The 20,893-nt window shown below is 41.3% G+C and overlaps 1 protein-coding gene across 5 annotated transcripts in view; it reads left to right on the top strand.

Annotated features, from left to right (window-relative positions):
* Nucleotides 1-20,893, top strand: part of asic1c (acid-sensing (proton-gated) ion channel 1c) — a 1,167,770-nt gene that overhangs the window by 1,125,161 nt on the left and 21,716 nt on the right. The gene's annotated exons all lie outside the window — the stretch shown is intronic.

Below are 20,893 nucleotides of genomic sequence, written 5' to 3' on the forward strand. Positions count from 1 at the left end.
CTGATAGCTACATAAATGTGATAGATATTCAGCTGTGTCATATACTGTATGTGTAAGTAAGGTGCTTTGATTTTAACCCATTAATGTCTCATGTTCCATTATTGAAGCAACAGTCAGGTAATTTTATACATTATATATAATGTAAGAAGTGGATTTGCCTAGTGTTCCAATTTTGGAACACCTCATAACTCAATAATGGAATGTAATTTTTTTTTTCTCTTCAAATTCTTGTTCCTTATATTTTTCTACGCAATATATGTGAATTTCATGCACAAACTCCTTAGGCATTAATGGGTTAATGTAATTAATTTACTTCTTTTTAAATGACTGTTACAATGACATAGCAGATGGTGTTAAAGCTTCATAGTGCTTGAATTCAGATTGTGACTATGTTTATTTTTGTGTGGATTTTCATGTTCTCCCCAGTTTTTCTCCAGTATTTTGTGTCTCCTTCTACATTATACTGATATGTTACCAGTAAATTTCAATCATATCAAGGGACTTTCCTGAAAAATAATATACTTCTTACTTCAGCTCGTCATCTCCCCTTAGAGATGCTGTCCAGCAACATGTACTCGGTTCACCAGCTTGACAGTTTTTGATAATAGTTCATTGCAGCTGCCTTCACTAGTGAGATTGTGAGCAGGGTTAATTTGGACTGTATCCTTGGTCTTTCCCCATAAACCTGCAAACTAAAAGCAAGAAATCTGCATTAGTGACGCTGAACACAATTTACAGTATACCATGTTGTGCATGCCCAGTCGCATATGTGGGACAAAGATCAAAAACACTCGCAACACACATACAAGAATACTGAAATGCTGTCAGAAAGAAGGACCTATGATCTCTGATACACGTACACACAAGTTCAACCAGACACAAGTTTAACTGGGACACAGTGCAAGTAAAATTCAGGAATAATACTTAAAAACACTGTTATGTCTTTTTCCAAGAATTATAATTAACGCTTGATCAACATACTTAAAAGCAAAATCAAATATGAAAGCATCAGGAACACTTGTTTAATTTATAGCTGGAGCTATAAAGATCTTAAGAGAGAGTTATTATGGTAATTCAGATACACATGCACTGTATATCTAAAAATACCTTTAAACAGTGAATAATCAAATTTAATCATTTATCCTTTTAAAGAATATACTTCTAAAGATCAATGGGAAGCTATTTTAGTAGATTTTGTATTTACTTAATAGAAGAAAATTTTGGTGATGTTTAAGGCCTAAAATGGAGACAGAAACAACCTAAGATATTGAAAGAGTTAAAATGAATTAAACTTCTGCTGAGCCAGGTTATTGGAATATTTCTATCAAATGTCCTTGACAAAGTATGTAAAATCACAAGGGTAATGCCCCTCTTTTGTAGTTTACATTCTCCGTTAAATCGTAGTGACTATACTTGTCTCTTTCATAAGAAAATCGGTGTACTCTATAGATTTAAGTGCTGGATCCATTTCTGAAACTGGTATTTTTGTACCACAATCATTTTCTAAATGATAACAGATTCAGCGAAAAACACAATTTTAAAAATAAAAGTGTTGATTTTTGTTTTTAAATAAGGTACATTTGTTGCAAGGAAAAATTATTCTTCATGTTAAAAATATTATTTGAAGTATATTTTAAATTGAAAAATGGGAGTAATTCTTAATGTTAGGAGAGATGGAAACAACCAAAAATCAAGTAAATGTACTGTATTTGTTACACATTTTTTGCTCTCAATCAGCATTTTTCGCTCATCATATTTCTTCAAAACAGCCAGGAATTTATACTTAGAAAGTTAGAAAGCGGTCTTTTCATCTTTACCTTTAGAAATACACAAGGTGTTTGAATGTTGATTAGGTAACAAGTAAGCAAATGGTAAAAGAATACACACCTTTCCTTGAATAGAAAAATATGTGTGCCACATTTTAATTTGGCAACAAAGGCATAAAACTAATAGGAACTAGCTGAGTGCAGTTGTGGCCAAAAGTTTAGACAATGACACAAATATTAATTTTCACAAAGTTTGCTGCCTCATTTTTTATGATGGCAATTTGCATATACTCTAGAATGAAGAGTGATCAGATGACTTGCAATTAATTGCAAAGTCTCTCTTTGCCATGAAAATGAACTTAATCCCAAAAAAAACATTTCCAATGCTGTGAAGCAGGCTTCAGGGTTCCCAAGATAGTCCAGCAAGCACCAGGACCGTCTCCTAAACTTGATTCAGCTGTGGGATTGGAGACCAATTACCAACCACCAGTGCAGAGCTTGCTCGGGAATGGCAGCAGGCAGGCATGAATGCATCTGCACGCTCAGTGAGGTGAAGACTTTTGAAGGATGGCCTGGTGTCAAGAAGGGCAGCAAAGAACCCACTTCTCTCCAAGAAAAACATCAGGGACAGACTTATATTCTGCAAAAGGTACAGGGATTGGACTGCTGAGGACTGGGGGAAAGTCATTCTCTCTGATGAATTCCCACTCTGATTGTTTGGGGCATCCAGAAAAAAGATTGTACAGAGAAGAAAAGGTGAGCGCTACCATCAGTCTTGTGTCGTGCCAACAGTAAAGCATCCTGAGAACATTCATGTGTGGGGTTGCTTTTCAGCCAAGGGAGTGGGATAACTCACAATTTTGCCTAAGAACACAGCCATGAATAAAGAATGGTATCAAAACATCCTATGACAGCAACTTCTCTCAACCATCCAAGAACAGTTTGGTGAAGAACAATGCCTTTTCCAGCAAGATATAGCACCGTGCCATAGGGCAAAAGTAATAACTAAGTGGCTCAGGGAACAAAACATCAAAAATTTTGGGTCCATGGCCAGGAAACTCCCCAGAAATTAATCCTATTGAGAACTTGTGGTCAATCCTCAAGAGGCGGGTGGACAAACAAAAACTCACAAATTTTGACACACTCCAAGCATGCGAGATGCAACCATCCATATGCAAGAATGGGCTGCCATCAGTCAGGATCTGGCCCAGGAGTTGATTGACAGCATGCCAGGGCAAATTGCAGAGGTCTTGAAAAAGAAGGGCCAACACAGTAAATATTGACTGTTTGCATAAACTTAATATAATTGTCAATGAAAGCCTTTGAAACTTATGAAATGCTTGTAATTGTATACCACAGAAACATCTGACAAAAAGATCTAAAAACACTGAAGCATAAAAAAAATTGTGAAAAACCAATGTTTGTGTCATTCTCAAAATTTTTGGCCACGAATGCAACTTCTTTCTTCCTGGCTAACACTTGGGTGCAACATGTCTTTAAAAGTTAATTTCCTACACTCTGATTTGGATTTTTTTCTCTGAGAACATGGGAACGGTCCATGATCAACCTGGAGAGAGGTTCCACCAAGATATTGCTCAAATGGAGAGACATGATAGTGGAAAAAGAAGTAAGTCTATGTTAACAGATATCTGTTGGTCATTTCGCCTGTGAAACACTTTTATAGAATACCAAGTGACTGATTTTTGTAATAATTATATTTAAAACAATTACACATGTAATTTATATTTATTTCAAGTCTAAATAGTCAATTTAAAAAATATATGTTACGTTGTTTCTGTAACATGGTGTTTTTTTTTTTCATTTTAACCCTTCATCTCTTAAAACTGGATGTAAACGTGCAATTATTTTGCTAGATTTGGATTCATCAATCTCAAATCGATAAACAACACCTAAAATTTTTGACAAAAAAGATTTTTTTAATTTTGCAGACCAGTGCTATTTAACAGACAGATTCAAAGAGCAAACACCAATGATCATCTGTTTTTGCATGATTTCCTAATCCATATTGTCCTTTCAGGGATATTTTCTTTCACCTCTGTTGTATATTTTGTACACTAATGGTTGTTGCGGTACATTTTAAAAATAAGTTCATTTTAAAATTTGCTCATGACTTAGTGATTGTAAGCCTACTTAATGAAAACAAAATAAGTCACGATCCAGTGGTAGATGAATTAGTTAACTGTTGTGTTGAATCTTATCTATAACTTAAATTTGCAAAAATGGAAAACTAATAAAATATATGAATTAACATCATTCACTCCTGACAACTTAAAACATCAAATCAAAATAGATGGTAGTTTTATTACTTTTAGAATATACGGAACAGTGGTAGTAGTCAAATATATTTCTCATCAAACATGATTAAACAATCATTTTAATCTAAAGCCCACTCATTTGTTTTGTGTGAATTTCTGATATAGATTATATATGTAAATGTTAACATTCTGATAGATGTATTAAAAACTATATTTTAGCCCCTCTGTGGCATCTCTGTAACATCCATATGATTAATTAATGACAGATTTCCTCAGCAGTAAGAGTTTGGGCAATTAATATCAAGCACACGCTTTATCTAGTGCCAGCTGAATATTTTTCTGTTAGAAATAGAGAGGTAATTACAGAAAAATCATTTTAGCATCTGAACATTAGAAACATTGTGGTGAGAGCAGGCCAACTACACAAGTTTGTTCATTCTTTTCACCCAGATAATCCAAAATAACAAGTCAGGAGTTTCAGGGCATCTTGATGCTCAGCAGTTTGCCTATCAGACAGATGCTACCTGAGAGCAAACTCCCTCTTGGACAAAGCCGACAGCACCGTCACAACAATGTTCATTGATGTTACTAGTGCTTTTAACACCATTTTTCCTCATCGTCTGGGAAAAAGCTTGAGATTGTGCATCTTGATGTTCCCACATTCTCCTTTATCATGGAGTACTTGTGTTGTGTCTGCTATGGAAAGACACACAAGACCAGTTGCTCCTCCGAACTCCAAAAACTCTTTACTCACACACGTTTTCTTACAGTGCACATCCTCCAATTGTCACAGGAGCAAATCAACATCCAATCCCCTCTGTGTATTTTAATGACCCTCCCAACATCACATTTTCCTAAAAGAGATGAAAAAAAACAAAATTATCTACAGTATGTACTAAAATGTAGTCACATAGTCTTGCAAATAGGCTGGTTGTTGTTGGACCCTAGGAGGCCGAGCGGCTGCAACAACAACCTCATCTGAGTGTGTTGGCAGGTCAGCTGGAGCTGGACAGAGCCTTCCAGGTGAACTAGGAGCAAAAACAGTAGAGGGGACCTATTTCTGTCCTCCAGACATGGCTGAAAAGTTGAAACAGCTGTTTGTGATGATGGTGGCATGGGTCAACAGCTTATTATGTCGTTGGGGTCTTCTAACACGTACCTAGTCATGCAATTGTATGTGTTGAGAATGGACACGGCGAGTTTTATCCACTCTGTGTTTCATTCTGGCTTGTTTACTGTTAACTGAGGCTTGTAAAGCTGAGGGAAGTTTGGTCATGGTGCAAGGGCTTAATGTGTTAAAAGGAAGCTGCAGCTCCCGTCCTAGCATCAGGAAAGCTGGGGCAACGTTTGTGGTAGAATGTTGGGTTGCTTGATAATGAAGAATAGTTTCCAGTAGTGCTGTGTGGAAGTGAAACCCCTGAGTCAGGTGTGCACGGATACCATTTTTGTGTGATTGAAGCTTTCTACACCATCATTCGCCAGTGGGTGATAGAAAGCAGTACGAATAAGTATGAATATGTTTCAATCCCCTTTCTGATACGAATGATTGGAACTCATGTAAGGTAAACTGCGGGCCATTGTCTGTAGTTATAACACGAGGCAGTCCCCATCAAGCAAACAAATTACATAGAATGTCTATTACAACTTTTGATGTAATGGAGCCCACAGAAAAAACGTCAGGCCACTTTGAATGTAAATAATAGACCACAATCAGAAACCTCTGATGATGTGGAACATCATGCAGTTCTCCACAAATGTCAAGCTGGAGATGTTCCCATGGATGAGAAGGCCAGACCAAAGGCTGAAGAGGAGGGGTGGGTGGCAAACCTGTCTTACCACTTAAAAGGCAGGCTTCACAGTCACGGACAAGGGCTTCAATGTCCCGATCAATACCTGGCCACCATACCCGTTTGCGACATCGCTGCTTTACTTTGACAATGCCAAGATGACCCTCGTGTGCCACTGAAAAGACATGGCCCCGGAGTGTTTCTGGAATGACAGCAATGTTTCCTCTTGCAATGCAGTGATCATTCCAAATAGATAACTCATTTTTCATTCTAAGGTAAGGCTCCAGTTCAGAGGACACTCTGGATGGCCATCCATAAGTGATGTAGGCATGAAGGGTTGTGAAAAGGGGATCATTTTTGGAGATTTCTTGCTGTTCCTGAAGGGACACAATATCTTGAAGGGGAGAGTGCAACAGCTGTACCAGATCTGCCTTCATGTCTTGGTGTAGTTCTACAACTGTTTGCACAGTCATTGTGTGTGACAGCATGTCAGCGACTGCATTTTCTCTTCCTGGGGTAAGAGAACTTTAGAGTAAAGTTATAATGGCGCAGATGAACTACCCATCGAAAAATCCGCAAAGGACGGTGGCCAGTGCTACTGGTGGTCAGCAAAGTTATGAGAGCCTGATGGTCAGTACGAAGTGTGAAGTGCCTGCCATACAAATAAACATGCCAATGCTCACAGGCCCAGACACATGCTAAGGCTTCCCGCTCCGCTACTGAATACCTTTCCTCTGTGGGTGTCAGAGCACGAGAAGCAAAAGCAACAGGACCTTTATGTCCGTCTTGTACTTGTAAGAGCACAGCACCAATAGTGGAAGAAAAGGCATAACAAGTCACAAAGGTGGGGTTGTTGATATCGCAGTGTGCCAGCACTGGGGTTGATGTGAGTTGTTGCTTAAGTGAATGAACTGCTTGGTGGTAGGAAGGGGACCAGTCCCATGGTGTACCTTTCTATAGCAGTCGTTGTAGTGGCGCAGTTGTTGAAGAGAAGTTGGGCAGAAAACAGAGGTAGTATGCCATCAATCCCAGGAATGAAGGTAACTCGGATGCAGTGGATGGTTCAGGCATATTGTGTATGGTGAGATTCCATGTGCTGACAGGCGAAAACCAACAAAGTCTACCTGTGAGGCAGCAAAAAGGCACTTTTCTGCATTCACAGTGAGTCCATTCCGGGCCAAAGCAGCAAACACTAAATTGAGGCATCTATCATGAGTTGCACTATCTGAGCCATGCACTACTATGTCATCCAGGTATACTATAACACCAGGGATGTTTTGCAAGATGGTGTGCATGACTTTTTGAAAACAGCTAGGCTCTGAAGAGAGTCCAAAAGGCATCCTTGTATAACGGAAAACGCCCATGTGGGTCACAAAAGCAGTTCAATTCCTGCTGTCCGGATGCAGAGGTACCTGTAGGTAGCCTTGACATAAATCAAGCTCGGAAAACACTGTAGAACCTTTAAAAACTGTAGTAAGTTCCTCTGTAGTTGGCAACGAATATTTATCTGGCACCACAGCTTTGTTTACAGCTCGAAGATCCACACAGACACGAAGGCCACCAGATTTTCTTTTTGCAATGACTAGAACTGAGACCCATGGAGATGCATCCACAGCTTCTATTATGCCAGCCTTCAACATCTGCTTCAGTTCTGAAAGCACATCCCCACGAAGTGCTAAAGGCACCCTGCACAGTGGCTGTATAACAGGAGGAACAGAGGGATTAATCAATGGCTGGTGTGTAAAGGAGAACAGAAAGCAAGGCCATTGTTGTGCCCAGGATGGAGATACCAATAGAATGTCAGTGCCTCTGCTGTCAACAAGTGAAAAATCAAGGCCCAAAAATAGATCTAAGCCCATAAGGTTGGAACCTGCAGCAGAGATGTGAAATGGAAAAGGGGCAAGGGACTTAGTGCCATAGTGTACAGTCAAATGAAGAATTCCACAAATTACAATATCAGTGTTCCCATATCCTCAGAGTGGCATGGTTGGTGGCTGAAGAGAAAGATGTGAGAAAAAGGTCTGATATGTATCCCAGTTCAATATAGAAACTTTAGCACCAGTGTCAATTAGCAAAAGCAAGCAGGTGTCTTCCAAATAAACATGGCATACTTTGAAATTATTCAGTTTGCAGTTGACTGTGAGGATTACTGTAGAAGGCTGACTGGATGAGGACTGAGCATGCTGAATTGTGTGCTGTGATGCAGGTGCAGAACGGCAGCATCTGGAGAAATTATTCATTTTCTGACATTTTCTACACCTCTGACCTCGTGCTGGACAGGCAGGCACTCTTGTCGTATGTGTATTGCCCCACAGTTACCACAACTAGACTGTGTATTATTTCCTGCCGGTCGCATGTACTGGACTTGGAAAACGGCATCAAGGTCGGGAGATCCTGCTTGTACGTTCAATGACGACGATGTGGCCAGAGGATTGTTTACTCAAGCTTCGCGAATGCTGGCGCTGCAGCGCTCAGCTTTTTCAACTTGAACTGCTATGTCAACTGCGCGATTTAATACGAGGTCGTCCGCCTCCAGCAGTAGTCTGTACCGAATACGAGGGTTATTAGTCTTTTCAATAGATCAATAGATCTCGGATTATCTCGTCTTGTAAATTGCCGAATCTGCAGTGCCCAGCTACACCGCGAAGGTTTGTGACATAGGCTACTGCAAGACTGACTCACCAGGGGCCTCATGTATAAACGATGCGTACGCACAGAAATGTTGCGTAAGAACTTTTCCACGTTCAAATCGCGAAGTATAAAACCTACACTTGGTGTAAAGCCACGCACTTTTCCACGGTACCTCATGTCTTGTCGTACGCAAGTTCTCCGCTCGGTTTTGCAAACTGGCGGCACCCAGCGTCAAAGCAGTGCTACTGTTCTTGTGTGATTACTCATTATTTTCATGGTTTATAAATACACAGAAACTAACCGCATATTGTTTATTAGTGTAATGCATCTGATTGTAATTAACTCGTAACAATATAATGGTCCAGGGAACAGCCATAGTATTCCAAATGCCATAACTGCTTTAGCGTTGTTACTCTCACTTCTTCTTCTTCTTCTTCATCTTCTTCTTCTTCTTTCAGCTCCTCCCGTTAGGAGTTGCCACAGCGGATCATCTTTTTCCATATTACTCTCACTGCACGACTCGGAGTATTTATATCACTGTATCTGAGTGTGAATCACAGCAGCAGCTGATCGGAAAGAGAATTATCGGTATACAGCTTTAAGGACACGCTGTCTCAGCCACTGCAAAATGTTTTAAAGCCTTTCCTGTACGGACCTCTCGGTTCAGAAACAGTTTAATCCCAAGAACTCTAAATGCACTCAATCAATTGCTCCTTGTAGAACGGTTTGTACTTATAAGTACAATCACCCCACTGTAAACTTGCACTACAGTTATAATATCTCCCCAGGTAACTGTGCACGTTGACGAAAGATGAGTCGGCGTAGAAGGACGCTGCGCGAGTCCGAAAAATGAGCATCTCAAGCGGCATCCGCTTCCGCGTAGCTGATGTTTGAACCGAGTGTAGCGAACACGTGTTGACCTTCTACGCCCAAGCAGTGGAGCAGCAGAGCGCATTTGCGAGCATCGTAGATAACCCCGAGGTCCAGCGCCTCCAAATATGTTTCAAAACTTTGTTTGCAAGCCCTCCACGGAACTGGGGGGCCACCAGGCAGGGCAAGAAAAGGTACCGGGGTGGTAGTGAAAAGTCTGCCATCCTCGTTCGCCAAAATTGTTGTGTCTGCTACGGAAAAACACTTGAGACCAGGGGCCTTATGTATAACGCCGTGCGTAGAACTCGCACTATAACATGGCGTAAGCACAAAAGCCGAAATGTGCTTACGCACAGAAAAATCCAGATGCAGGAATCTGTGCGTACTCCAACTTCCACGTTCTTTCGTTACATAAATCCAGATCAGCGTGAAAACTAATGCTCGTGCACGCGCATTTTATAACGCCCCAAATCCTCCCAGAATTACGCCTATTTGAATATGCAAATCAATATAAATCGCCCTTAAGCGCAGCCTTCTGTGAAAAGACAATGGGAAAAGCACGGGGAAAATATAAGAATTTCAGCGAATACCAAGTGGAGGCAAAGGAAAAACATACTATTTGTTCAAATAAACCGTGGTATAATCAACAAAATGAAGTTGATCGAGTGACATAGCGTGTTGGAGAAACTTGAAAGCTCACATTCACAAAATCACACAGTGCCGGAAATAAAAAAGAAGTCACATATCAAAGTTGCCGTGAAAAGAAGAGTTGTAAGCCCACTGTCTGAGTGTCATATGAAAGCTTATTAGTGTACAGAGAAAAAAGGCACACGGTGGGGAAAAAGCACGAAATGTCAACTTTAATCTCGAATTTTCCACTTTAATCACGTAGTTTATTTTGTCATTTAGTAGAACATTATAAACTTCATCTTAAAATCGTTTAATTAACCAGTTTCTCAAAATTACATCGTAATTAAAGTAGCACGCTAAATGCTTTGTTTTGTATTTGATCTTCTACTCGTATGTGATCTATGTGTGTGAATCACTACTTGCTTCTTAAACTGGCTCTCTTTCTCCAACTGGACACAGTCCATTACATTTGTGATATTACAGCTCTCTGAATAACTAAAATACTGAGATGTATACGTGATGTCATTTTCATGATGATAGGAGCTAAAGCACATTATTAAACATGTGTTTCATGAGCCTCGTGCTCATGACAAGCATTTATCTTTTGTCGAAATTTGTCGCTGCGTTTTTAGCTGTGTTGTTATTTTCTCTTTCTGTTTTATATTCAATATATATTGGCGTGGCCGCCCCAAGAGTCCTTGCTTTTCTTTTCCCAAGTAACCGATCGCCACACAATCAGCTCTGTAATAGACTTTAAGCCATCTGTAAGCTTAGCGCCGATTCTTCAAAACGTTTAAAGAACATTGAAATATCTTCGTAGTACATGTTTAATTATTCTATCCTTCATGACACTCCCAGTGAAGAATATAGATTATTTAAATGAAGTTAAAGTTTTATGTGTATAATTTAACAAACATATTTTGCTGCATTTCACCTTAAAATGATATCGTCATCATATGTAAATACGCGCTTTATAAAGTGGCCCAGGTTGTGAGATATTATAACTGTAGTGCAAGTTTACAGTGGGGTGATTGTACTTATAAGTACAAACCGTTCTACAAGGAGCAATTGATTGAGTGCATTTAAAGTTCTTGGGATTAAACTGTTTCTGAACCGCGAGGTCCGTACAGGAAAGGCTTTAAAACATTTTGCAGTGGCTGAGGTAGCGTGTCCTTAAAGCTGTATACCGATAATTCTCTTCCGATCAGCTGCTGCTGTGATTCACACTCAGATACAGTGATATAAATACTCTGAGTCGTGCAGTGAGAGTAATATGGAAAAAGATGATCCGCTGTGGCAACTCCTAACGGGAGGAGCTGAAAGAAGAAGAAGAAGAAGAAGTGAGAGTAACAACGCTAAAGCAGTTATGGTATTTGGAATACTATGGCTGTTCCCTGGACCATTATATTGTTACGAGTTAATTACAATCAGATGCATTACACTAATAAACAATATGCGGTTAGTTTCTGTGTATTTATAAAGCCGCGTCATGAAAATAATGAGTAATCACACAAGAACAGTACCATTGCTTTGACGCTGGGTGCTGCCAGTTTGCAAAACCGAGCGGAGAACTTGCGTACGACAAGGCATGAGGTACCGTGGAAAAGTGCGTGGCTTTGCGTCAAGTGTAGGTTTTATACATCGCGTGGAACGTGGAAAAGTTCTTACACAACATTTCTGTGCGTATGCACCGTTTATACATGAGGCCCCAGTTGCTTCTGCAAACTCCAAAAACTCTTTACTCCCACACGTTTTCTTACAGTGCACATCCTCCAATTGTCACAGGAGCAAATCAACAGCCAATTCCCTCTGTGTATTTTAATGACCCTCCCAACATCACAACTTGACCAACAGGCAGTTGTTTGTAAGAGTCAGGGACTGTTTTTTCAGAAATGGTGGTGTGTAATACTGGAGCACCACAGGGAACTGTCCTGTCTCCCTTCCTGTTTACCCTCTATAAAACGGACTTCCATTAAAATACCAGTGCTTACCATCTACAGAAATTCTCTGATGACTCCTCCATCATAGGCTGTATTAAAATGAAGGTGAGATGGAGTATGAGAGACTTGTGAAGGACTTTGCCTTGTGGTGCAGGGAGATCCACCTGCAAGACAAAGAAGTTGGTGGTGGACTTCTGGCTTGCCACTGAGCCCAGCCACCATTTGGGAGAGAACATGGTGGTGCAGAGATACAATTGCCAGAACAGAATTTACTTCCTGAAGGAACTCTGGTCTTTTGGTGTAAGTACAACTTGCTGGAAATGTTTTAACATTTCGTAGGGGCCAGTGTACTGCTCTGTGCTGTAGTCTTTTGGGGAAGCAACTTGAGTTCAAAAGACACACAATGCCTCAACAAATTTATCAAGAAAGCCTGGACACACTTGAAGCTGTTATTGAAAAAATAATGATAACAAAACTGGATGGTAGCATGAACAATCCCCTCCAGAAGGTGCTCTCCTGGAGCACTTTTAGCCACAGGCTCATTTCACTGCGGTATTCTAAAAAGCACCTCTGTGGATCTTTCCTGCTTGCTTCTGTCAGGCAATTCAGTGCTTACTGCCGATATCACAAATGAAATGGTTAAACACCGTAAATTCATTGTTACAGTTTCAGTATAATATTTATATCTGTCAGCCGGCTGTATTATTTGTTCTGTGAGCCTGTATCTTTGTTTATATGCTTCTGCTGCTGCATGCATCTAAATTTGCCCTTTGGGATTAATAAAGTTAATCTAATTTAATATCTGATAAATGCTTTCATTATTTATCTGTGATACATGTCAAGGTTACTAGCCTATAGTTACTAGCATCTGCAGGATTACCCTATTCATACCCCAGTTTAATACTTGCTAGCCTATAGTCTTTAGAAATTTCCCCAGTGTACAGAGATTTTAAAAAAAATATGTGCCAAGGGTTTACATTTGTACTCACTAACTTCTTTAAGCACGAGGATAAATATTATATTGTCCTGGTGTTTTGTTAGATTTCAGCCTACTTAAACTAAGCAGTACTTCTCCCATTACAATTTCCAATAAAGCAATTGCCTCCTTAATATTCTCTTTTGGGAGTTTATCGACTTATGTATAAACTTCTGTCTGTATATTCTACCTCATCTTTACAAATCCAAATATTCTTCACCTCCTCCTTAACTATTCATTTATTATAAAAAATATTCAAATAATCTGTTTGTATTATATTTTGCCTTTTCTGCAAATTTCCTCTCTCTATATATTTTTAACCCTCCTAATATTCCTTTTAGCAATTGTTGTCATGCTGTCATGTGCCTTAAGGTTAGCACTGGAGTTACTAGTCCTATGTGTTTATATAGCTTTTTCCCTTTCAGCTTCATATTTATCCACCTTAGACTTTTATTTCATTATTTACTGCTTATAAATTTTGGGATGAAGTCATTGTAATTACGGTATATGTAAAATGTTTAAACCTTTCCCACAACTCCACTTCTGTCTCCACACTTAAAAGCCTGTCCCAGTTTATCTTACTCAGGCTTTGGTGAATCTGCTCAAAGTTTGTTCCACTAAAATTAAACGTGACTGTTTTTGATTTAAAATATACACTCTGTCAAAACACTGTGAATTCTATTATATTTTTCTGTCACTGATTTGAAAGTACCCGGCATTGATTGTGTAGTATTTTTGAACAGGTGTACGCAGAATGAAATGCTTTCAGTTCTGCTAGTAGAGTGTGAGCTTAAATGGTACAGCAACAACTTCAGCTTGTGCACAGATATTACAGTTATTTTCCACACCATACTGTAGTACAAATCAACATGGACAACACACAAAAATATTTGTATTTTTTGTGAAAGTAGTAGCAATAATCATCATGGACCTCACTTTAGTAACATATCAAACTTTAACAAGTCAGGCAGTAAGATATTTAAGACAACTCAGGGGTGGATAAAAAAATAGATATAAAAGAGAGATTCAAAAAAGTCAGCCGTATAAGACTGGAAAAAGATAATTTGTTGTGGCAACCCCTAACGGGAGCAGCAGCAGCAGCAGAAGAATAGTAGCTCACAAGCTAACTATATGGCATATGAGAACTTCAGAGCAACAATTAAAAAAGGATATTAGAAAAGTTAAAAAACAGAGAGAAATATTACAAAAAATGTAAAGAGATCACAAACAGAGAAATAGCAAAAACTTTGAACTTGTACTTTATTGGCATTTAAATCCGTGAAGAAGTCATTTTCCCAAAGGTAAAAGGGACTACTAAGGATGTTCTTAATAATGTGGAAATGGTGAAGGGTGAGGTACTCCTTGATTTAAATTGGCTGAAATTCCTATGGGAGGGGCCAAGGAGGTTGGGTGCAGTCTGAGTTGGGTGGTGGCTGAAGGCGGGGACCTTGGCAGTCTGATCCTCGGCTACAGAAACTGGCTTTTGGGGCTTGGAATGTCACCTCTCTGAAGGGGAAGGAGCCTGAGCTAGTGCGCGAGGTTGAGAGGTTCCGGCAAGATATAGTCGGACTCACCTCGACGCACAGCTTGGACTCTGGAACCAATCTCCTTGAGAGGGGCTGGACTCTCTACCACTCTGGAGTTGCCCCCAGTGAGAGGTGCCGAGCAGGTGTGGGCATACTTATTGCCCCCCGACTTGGAGCCTGTGCATTGGGGTTTACCCCGGTGGACGAGAGGGTGGCCTCCCTCTGCCTTCGGGTGGGGGGAAGGGTCCTGACTGTTGTTTGTGCGTATGCGCCGAACAGCAGTTTGGAGTATCCACCCTTTTGGAGTCTCTGAGGGGTGCTAGAGGGCGTACCTTCTGGGGACTCCCTCGTTCTGCTGGGAGACTTCAATGCTCACGTGGGCAATGACAGTGAGACCTAGAAGGGCGTGATTGGGAGGAATGGCCGCCCTGATCTGAACCCAAGCGGTGTTTTGTTATTGGACTTCTGTGCTCATCACGGATTGTCCGTAACGAACACCATGTTCAAGCATAAGGGTGTTCATATGTGCACTTGGCACCAGGACACCCTAGGCCTCAGTTCAATGATCGACTTTGTGGTTGTGTCGTCGGACTTGCGGCCATATGTCTTGGACACTCGGGTGAAAAGAGGGGCGGAGCTGTCAACTGATCACCACCTGGTGGTGAGTTGGCTTCGATGGTGGGGAAGATGCGGTCAGACCTGGTAGGCCCAAACGTGTTGTGAGGGTCTGCTGGGAATGGCTGGCAGAGTCCCCTGTCAGAAGTAGCTTCAACTCCCACCTTCGGCAGAACTTCGACCACGTCCTGAGGGAGGTGGGGGACATTGAGTCCGAATGGGCCATGTTCCATGCCTCTATTGTTGAGGTGGCTGACCGGAGCTGTGGCCGTAAGGTGGTCGGTGCCTGTCATGGTGGCAAACCCCGAACCCGTTGGTGGACACTGGCGGTGAGGGATGCTGTCAAGCTGAAGAAGGAGTCCTATAGGACCTTTTTTGTCCTGTGGGTCTCTGGAGGCAGCTGATAGGTACCGGCAGGCCAAGCGGAAATCGGCTTTGGTGGTTGCTGAGGCAAAAACCCGGGCATGGGAGGAGTTTGGAGAGGCCATGGAGAATGACTTTCACACGGCTTCAAGGAGATTCTGGTCCACCATTTGGCATCTCAGGAGGGGGAAGCAGTGCAGTGTCAACACCGTATATGGTGGGGATGGTGTGCTGCTGACCTCACTGGACGCTGTGGGTCGGTGGGGGAGTACTTCGAAGACCTCCTCAATCCCACTAACATGCCTTCCAATGAGGAAGCAGAGCCTGGGGACTCTGAGGTGGGCTCTCCCATCTCTGGGACTGAGGTCACCGAGGTGGTCAAAAAACTCCTTGGTGGCAGGGCCCCAGGGGTGAATGAGATGAGTTCCTCAAGGCTCTGGATGTTGTAGGACTGTCTTGGTTGACACGTCTCTGCAACATCGCATGGACATCGGGACAGTGCCTCTGGATTGGCAGACCGGGTGGTGGTCCCCTCTTTAAAAGGGGACCGGAGGGTGTGTTCCAACTATAGAGGGATCACATTCCTCAGCCTTCCTGGAAAAGTCTATTCGGGAGTTCTGGAGAGGAGGGTCCGTCGGATAGTCGAACCTCGGTTTCAGGAGGAACAGTGTGGTTTTCATCCTTGTCGCGGAACAGTGGACCAGCTCTACACCCTTACCAGAATCCTGAAGGGTGCATGGGCGTTTCCCCAACCAGTCTACATGTGTTTTGTGGACTTGGAAAAGGCGTTCGACCGTGTCCCTCAGGGAATCCTGTGGGGGGTGCTCCGGGAGTATGGGGTACCGGACCCCCTGATAAGAGCTGTTCGGTCCCTGTACAACTGGTGTCAGAGCTTGGTGCGCATTGCCAGCAGTAAGTCAAGCCCATTTCCAGTGAGAGTTGGACTCCGCCAGGGCTGCCCTTTGTTACCGATTCTGTTCATAACATTTATGGACAGAATTTCTAGGCGCAGCCAGGGTGTTGAAGGGGTCCGGTTTGGTTCATCAGGCCGTGATCTTCAGCTCTCTCTGGAACAGTTCGCAGCTGAGTGTGAAGCGGCTGGGATGAGAATCAGCACCTCCAAATCCGAGACCATGGTCCTCAGCCGGAAAAGGGTGGAGTGCCCTCTCAGGGTTGGGGGAGAGATCCTGCCCCAAATGGAGGAGTTCAAGTATCTCGGGGTCTTGTTCCCGAGTGAGGGAAGAATGGACCATGAGATCGACAGGCGGACCGGTGTAGCATCTGCAGTGATGCAGGCTCTACATTGGTCTGTCGTGGTGAAAAAAGAGCTGAGCCATAAGGCAAAGCTCTCAATTTACCAGTCAATCTACATTCCTACCCTCACCTATGGTCATGAGCTATGGGTAGTGACCGAAAGAACGAGATTGCGAATACAAGCGGCTGAAATGAGTTTCCTCCGCAGGGTGTCTGGGCTTTACCTTAAAGATAGGGTGAGAAGCTCAGTCATCCAGGAGGGGCTCAGAGTAGAGCCGCTACTCCTCCGCATCGAGAGGAATCAGATGAGGTGGCTTGGGCATCTGATCAGGATGCCTCCTGGACGCCTCCCTGGTGAGGTGTTCCAGGCATGTCCAACTGGGAGGAGGCACCGGGGAAGACCCAGGACAAGCTGGAGGGACTATGTCTCCCAGCTGGCCTGGGAACGCCTTGGGATTCTCCCGGAAGAGCTGGAAGAAGTGACCGGGGAGAGGGAAGTCTGGGCCTCTTTGCTTAAGCTGCTGCCCCTGCGACCCGACCCCGGATAAGCGGAAAAGGATGGATGGATGGATGAATGAAATTCCTAAAGTTTGGAAGCCAGCAAAATAGGGCAGGGTGATAAGCAGATCCAAAGCCAGTACGCCTTCACAGATAAATAAATGGAAGCAATTATTAAGGAAAATATTGAGCAGAACATATCTAAAACAGGAGTATTAGCAAATATGCAACATGGGTTCAGATGAGGAAGGTCATGTTTTTCCTAATATGCTGAAATTATATGAAAGAGCAACAAAAGTATATGATAAGAGAGATGCATATGATATTTATTTTGATTTATAGAAGTCTTTTGATAAAGTACCACATGTAATGATAGTGATCAAGCTGAAAGTAAGAATTCTGGGAACACTCTGTAAGTTGGTGCAACATTGGCTCAAAACATAGGAAGCAAAAGGTGAGAGGAACTTTTGCAGAATTGGGTATACAATATGGTGCTAGCTCCAGGGCAGCTGGTCTTTTTGCATAAATCATCTGGGCAAGAACATGATCGGTAAGGTTAAGGTTAAGTATGCAGATAGTACCAAACTAGGTGGAAGAGCAGATTATGTAGAATTAGCTGTTTCATTATAGAGGGACTTAGAAAGCATACAGAATTGAGCAAATTTGCAGCAGATGAAATTTAACATTAGCAATCGATTATAGAAAGTAAACTTGTTAGGTTTTAATATACAATGGGAGGTCTGAAACTTGAAAGTACACCTCATCAGAAGGACATAGTAGTCCTAATGGACTCATCACTAGCTACATCCATCCAGTGTACAGAACTGATCAAAAAAGCTAATAGAATGTTAGGTTATATATCATGATGTATGGAGTATAAGTCAAGTTCAATTCTTAACTTATATAGTGCACTAGTGAGGTCTCACCTCAAGTGTGATGTTCAATTTTGGTCCCCATATTACAATAAAAATGTAACAGTGCTAAAGAAAGTCCAAAGGAAAACAATTAGGCTTATTCCAGGACTAAGAGGTATGAGCAATTAGGATTGAAGCAGTTAAACCTTTTTGGTTTAAGAAAATAGAGAATAACAGGGAACATGACTGAAGTGTTTATGATTATGATAGAAATTAGTACATTGGTCCCCAGTTCTTACTTTATAATAAACTCAGCAGTTGGAAACTTGCTAAGTGCAGATTTTCCACAAATATTAGAAAGGTTTTCTTTACACAGAGAACTATTCGCACATGGAATAAATTACTACTTTGCGCACATCCCTGGTTACAATCAGCTTATAGTTAAATGAACTGATAAATGTGAAATAGTGACATCTCAGTGCACATTTAAGGCTGCTTTAACTATAAAAGTATAAAACTATGTTAGGTAGAATGCCCAGAGGGGACTGGGCGGTCTAATGGTGTGGAATCCCTATATATTTTATTTTTTTCTCCAGCCGTCTGGAGTTTTTTTTTCTGTCCACCCTGGCCATTGGACCTTACTCTTATTCTATGTTAATTAATGTTGACTTATTTTCTTTTCTTACTGTGTCTTTTATTTTTCTATTCTTCATTATGTAAAGCACTTTGAGCTACTTTTTGTATGAAAATGTGCTATATAAATAAATGTTGTTGTTATTGTAAAACTATGAACATTTATTTAGATTGGAAAAACATGGATCTCTGTGTTGCCTGCATGCAACATTTAGGTCAATGTGTTGGGCACCCTTGTGGAATACTTGGGTTATATGTCTCCTTTTCCATGCACATGGGGATAGATAGATCAGGAGGTAATACTGACCTTAGGGCCCTTCTGGTTCACCCTGTAATCCCAAACGTTTGTGCATACCACCTAGTGATGAGGCTTTAACAGGTCTGAAAATTTATGGTATGATAATGTATTTATGCTCGTGCATAATTCCTGGCCCTTAAAATCTGCTTTACAAGCAATGAAACCATGAAGATGACGCCCCAGTACCTGAGTCATTAAGACCAGGAATAATTTCTAAAACAGATGATAATTAATAAGTACACATGTTTTATTTTTTACAGAACACCCCCTCCCACACCCTCATGGTCTTAAGATTACTAATTACAGTAATTACTTAAAGAATAACTATATACTTATACTACTGTGTACCAAATACTGCATAGGTTTAAGGCAATATTTATTTGTAGGCCCATTTGAGAGATGCGTCACAAAGTTGTTTTCGGTAGCTGCATCAGAAAATGTACCACGACGTCTGACACGCCTCCTTTTTACTGTTTTCTCACAGCTTGGATTGCTGCTGTCATATATACACACACACACACATATATATATATATACATATATATACACATACATATCTTCATATCTACATATTTATATACATATCTACATATACACACATATATATATATATATATATATATACACATACCTATCATATATACACACACATACATACATACACACACACAAATTATATATATGTGTGTATGTGTGTATGTATGTATGTATGTGTGTGTGTGTGTGTGTGTGTGTGTATATATATATATATATATAAAATGTAGATAGGGGTGTGTGTGTGTATATATATATATATACACATACATACAGTGGTGTGAAAAACTATTTGCCCCCTTCCTGATTTCTTATTCTTTTGCATGTTTGTCACACAAAATGTTTCTGATCGTCAAACACATTTAACCATTAGTCAAATATAACACAAGTAAACACAAAATGCAGTTTTTAAATGATGGTATTTATTATTTAGGGAGAAAAAAATCCAAACCTAGATGGCCCTGTGTGAAAAAGTAATTGCCCCCTGAACCTAATAACTGGTTGGGCCACCCTTAGCAGCAATAACTGCAATCAAGCGTTTGCGATAACTTGCAATGAGTCTTTACAGCTCTGGAGGAATTTTGGCCCACTCATCTTTGCAGAATTGTTGTAATTCAGCTTTATTTGAGGGTTTTCTAGCATGAACCGCCTTTTTAAGGTCATGCCATAGCATCTCAATTGGATTCAGGTCAGGACTTTGACGACGCCACTCCAAAGTCTTCATTTTGTTTTTCTTCAGCCATTCAGAGGTGGATTTGCTGGTGTGTTTTGGGTCATTGTCCTGTTGCAGCACCCAAGATCGCTTTAGCTTGAGTTGACGAACAGATGGCCGGACATTCTCCTTCAGGATTTTTGGTAGACAGTAGAATTCATGGTTCCATCTATCACAGCAAGCCTTCCAGGTCCTGAAGCAGCAAAACAACCCCAGACCATCACACTACCACCACCATATTTTACTGTTGGTATGATGTTCTTTTCTGAAATGCTGTGTTCCTTTTACGCCAGATGTAACGGGACATTTGCCTTCCAAAAAGTTCGACTTTTGTCTCATCAGTCCACAAGGTATTTTCCCAAAAGTCTTGGCACTCATTGAGATGTTTCTTAGCAAAATTGAGACGAGCCCTAATGTTCTTTTTGCTTAACAGTGGTTTGCATCTTGGAAATCTGCCATGCAGGCCGTTTTTGCCCAGTCTCTTTCTTATGGTGGAGTCGTGAACACTGACCTTAATTGAGGCAAGTGAGGCCTGCAGTTCTTTAGATGTTGTCCTGGGGTCTTTTGTGACCTCTCAGATGAGTCGTCTCTGCGCTCTTGGGGTAATTTTGGTTGGCGCCACTCCTGGGAAGGTTCACCACTGTTCCATGTTTTTGCCATTTGTGGATAATGGCTCTCACTGTGGTTTGCTGGAGTCCAAAAGCTTTAGAAATGGCTTTATAACCTTTAC

The sequence above is a fragment of the Polypterus senegalus genome, chromosome 5, assembly GCF_016835505.1.
Source record: "Polypterus senegalus isolate Bchr_013 chromosome 5, ASM1683550v1, whole genome shotgun sequence".
Lineage (NCBI taxonomy): Eukaryota > Metazoa > Chordata > Cladistia > Polypteriformes > Polypteridae > Polypterus > Polypterus senegalus.